General features: G+C 41.1%; 1 protein-coding gene across 12 annotated transcripts in view; it reads left to right on the plus strand.

The window, feature by feature from the left end:
- MYO9A (myosin IXA) overlaps positions 1–4,299 on the plus strand; it is a 196,990-nt gene that overhangs the window by 185,114 nt on the left and 7,577 nt on the right. The gene's annotated exons all lie outside the window — the stretch shown is intronic.

A 4,299-nucleotide genomic window follows, 5' to 3' on the forward strand; every position in this document is an offset into this window, starting at 1 on the left:
AAGAATACCGTTGTGGGTTGCCATTTCCTTCTCCAATGCATGAAAGTGAAAAGTGAAAGTTAAGTTGCTCAGTCGTGTCTGACCCTCAGCGACCCCATGGACTGCAGCCTACCAGGCTCCTCCGTCCATGGGATTTTCCAGGCAAGAGTACTGGAGTGGGTTGCCATTGCCTTCTCTGTCAGAACTCCATAAAGGAACATTATTATCTGAAGATCATTATAACCATGGGGTCAGCAACTGGATGGTCAGGGTAAGGCAGCAACTCTTGGAGGTGCTGGGACACCAAGTAGGGAAATTGGTTGCAGTTGGGAGAGAGACAGATAAACCACTCTGTGACCTCTGCCATCCCTGGAGCAAGGACGGTAACACTACTTCTTAGGTATAATGTGACCATCCTGTGGTTCTCTCTGAAGGTACTGTGTACTGGTTGTCAGTGATGACTCAAGTTTTAAGGGGATTTTTGTTCATGAGTTCCAGGATCCCAGGTCTGAGAGCTTGATTCATGAGAGATTATGAGTCTTTTAAAGTACTTTTTGCTTGTCAGGATTGCTTCTAGAATTTGGACAAGCTGAAAAAGCAGCTAGGGCTCAGCTGTGCTGAACATGATAAAGGTAAAAATGGTCTACTTTGATGAGCAGCTAGCTATTTGATACAAAAATGATCTGAAAAGAGGAGCTAATTCAGCTTTGATGAAAATTGCATGGGAACTATTGAAGGATGAATAGGAATTTGCCAGGAAGGTGAAAGTCCCAGAGAAAGGGAAATGTATGAACATAGTCTCAGAGGTGTGAATGTGCATTGCTTATGACAGTTGTCATTGCAGCAGTGAGTTGTTGGCGAGACTGTCCTTGCAAAAATTGTCCATGAATCTCAAGCCAGGTATTGGAGGTATTAAAGGATGAACAGTTTAAAGCTGGGTAGAGTGGAAGAGAAGCTAAGAGGGCTCTGCAAAGGAGGAGAATCGATGAAAATGGAGTTACACTTGGAAGGATAACGAGGCAGTGGACAGAGTGGAGGAGTGGATCGACAAACTCCAGGGTCTGCCCACTGGGGAAAATTGCCTACACAGAGTGGAGAAAAGGTTATTTGGAATTGCAGATGTAAAGGAACTTTGATGTTAGGGTATTGACATGAGCTTTTAACAAAGATATTGATTAAAATGAGTCACAGTGGTGTCAGGCAGTAGTGAGAAAGTAAGATTAGAAGCCAGGTACCAAAGACTTCAGGGAATGAGGAGGCATGGCTGAGAGGAGGTGAGTGATTGATAAGAAGGAATCGAGAATAGTAGTCTGAAGTGGAGATGGCAAAGGTTTAAAAGGACAGAAGAGGTCAGTCTGTTTTATTTCATTTAGGAGATCTAGAGGTCTCTCCTTGGCCAAAGAAGGTAGAGGATATAGTGTGTAGCAGCTAATAAAATTTTTTTTAATTTATTTATTTTAATTGGAGGCTAATTATTTTACAATATTGTAGTGGTTTTGCCATACATTGACATGAATCAGCCATGGGTGTACATGTGTTCCCCATCCTGAACCCTCCTCCCACCTCCCTCCCCATCCCATCCCTCTGGGTCATCCCGTTGTACCCCTGAGCGCCCTGTCTCATGCATTGAACCCAGACTGGCGATCTGTTTCACATATACATGTTTCAATGCTATTGTCTCAAATCATCCCACCCTCGCCTTCTACCACAGAGTCCAAAAGACTGTTCTATACATCTGTGTCTCTTTTGCTGTCTTGCATATAGGGTTATCGTTACCATCTTTCTAAATTCCATATATATGTGTCAGTATACTGTATTGGTGTTTTTCTTTCTGGTTTACTTAAACACAGTGTTTTTTTTGTATTTTCAGAATTGGATTAAAAGTTTCAAACCTCATTCAAGATTTTTTTTTAAATCACTAAAAAATAAGATTGCTAGACTTTTAGCAGTAATACTTTGTTGTTCAGTTGCTCAGTCATGTCCGACTCTGTGATCCCATGGACTGCAGCATACCAGGCCTCCCTGTCCTTTATCATCTCCCAGAGCTTGCTCAAGCGCATGTCCATTGGGTTGGTGATGCCATCCAAGCGTCTCATCCTCTGTCGTCCCCTTCTCCTCCTCTGTCGTCCCCTTCTCCTCCTGCCTTCAATCTTTCCCAGCATCAGGGTCTTTTCCAATGAGTCAGTTCTTCACATCAGGTGGCCAAAGTATTGGAGTTTCAGCTTCAGCATCAGTCCTTCCAATGAATATGCAGAACGGATTTCCTTCAGAATGGACTGATTGGATCTCCTTGCAGTCCAAGGGACTCTCAAGAGTCTTCTCCAACACCACAGTTCAAAAACATCAGTTCTTTGTCACTCAGCTTTCTTTATGGTCCAACTCTCACATCCATACATGACTACTGGAAAAACCATAGCTTCGACTATATGGACCTTTGTCCACAGAGTAATGTCTCTACTTTTTTAATACATTGTCATAGCTTTTCTTCCAAGGAACAAGCATCTTTTAATTCCATGGCTGCACTCAACATCCGCAGTGACTTTGGAGCCCAAGAAAATAAAGTCTGTCACTGTCCAGATGCCAGAATAAATGGAACTATATCAAAACTTTGAGTGAATATAAATTAGAAATCTAGCATTCTATTCATACTTAGTCAAACAAGTGGGACGAAAATGTCATAATTTTTTTTAATTTAATTTTATTTTTTAACTTTATAATATTGTATTGGTTTTGCCATATATCAAAATGAATCCATCACAGGTATACATGTGTTCCCCATCCTGAACCCTCCTCCCTCCTCCTTCCCCATACCATCCCTCTGGGTCGTCCCAGTGTACCAGCCCCAAGCATCCAGTATCGTGCATCGAACCTGGACTGGTGACTCGTTTCATATATGATACTATACATGTTTCAGTGCCATTCTCCCAAATCATCCCACCCTATCCCTCTCCCACAGAGTCCAAAAGACTGTTCTATACATCAGTGTCTCTTTTGCTGTCTCGTATACAGCAAAAGGGTTATTGTTACCATCTTTGTAAATTACATATATATGCGTTAGTATACTGTATTGGTGTTTTTCTTTCTGGCTTACTTCACTCTGTATAATAGGCTCCAATTTCATCCACCTCATTAGCACTGATTCAAATGTATTCTTTTTAATGGCTGAGTAATACTCCATTGTGTATATGTACCACTGCTTTCTTATCCATTCATCTGCTGATGGACATCTAGGTTGCTTCCATGTCCTGGCTATTATAAACAGTGCTGCGATGAACATTGGGGTACACGTGTCTCTTTCCCTTCTGGTTTCCTCAGGGTGTATGCCCAGCAGTGGAATTGCTGGGTCATAAGGCAGTTCTATTTCCAGTTTTTTAAGGAATCTCCACACTCTTCTCCATAGTGGCTGTCCTAGTTTGCATTCCCACCAACAGTGTAAGAGGGTTCCCTTTTCTCCACACGCTCTCCAGCATTTATTGCTTGTAGACTTTTGGATCGCAGCCATTCTGACTGGCGTGAAATGGTACCTCATAGTGGCTTTGATTTCCATTTCTCTGATAATGAGTGATGTTGAGCATCTTTTCATGTGTGTGTTAGCCATCTGTATGTCTTCTTTGGAGAAATGTCTGTTTATTTCTTTGGCCCATTTTTTGATTGGGTCATTTATTTTTCTGGAATTGAGCTGTAGGAGTTGCTTGTATATTTTTGAGATTAGTTGTTTGTCAGTTGCTTCATTTGCTATTATTTTCTCCCATTCTGAAGGCTGTCTTTTCATCTTGCTTATAACTTCCTTTGTTGTACAGAAGTTTTTAAGTTTAATTAGATCCCATTTGTTTATTTTTGCTTTTATTTCCAATATTCTGGGAGGTGGGTCATAGAGGATCCTGCTGTGATGTATGTCGGAGAGTGTTTTGCCTGTGTTCTCCTCTAGGAGTTTTATAGTTTCTGGTCTTACGTTGAGATCTTTAATCCATTTTGAGTTTATTTTTGTGTATGGTGTTAGAAAGTGTTCTAGTTTCCTTCTTTTACAAGTGGTTGGCCAGTTTTCCCAGCACCACTTGTTAAAGAGATTGTCTTTAATCCATTGTATATTCTTGCCTCCTTTGTCAAAGATAAGGTGTCCATAGGTGCGTGAACTTATCTCTGGGCTTTCAATTTTGTTCCATTGATCTATATTTCTGTCTTTGTGCCAGTACCATACTGTCTTGATGACTGTTGCTTTGTAGTATAGCCTGAAGTCAGGCAGGTTGATTCCTCCAGTTCCATTCTTCTTTCTCAAGATTGCTTTGGCTATTCGAGGTTTTTTGTATTTCCATACAAATT

The sequence above is a fragment of the Bison bison genome, unplaced genomic scaffold (genome assembly GCF_000754665.1).
Source record: "Bison bison bison isolate TAMUID 2011002044 unplaced genomic scaffold, Bison_UMD1.0 scf7180017864034, whole genome shotgun sequence".
Classification (NCBI taxonomy): domain Eukaryota; kingdom Metazoa; phylum Chordata; class Mammalia; order Artiodactyla; family Bovidae; genus Bison; species Bison bison.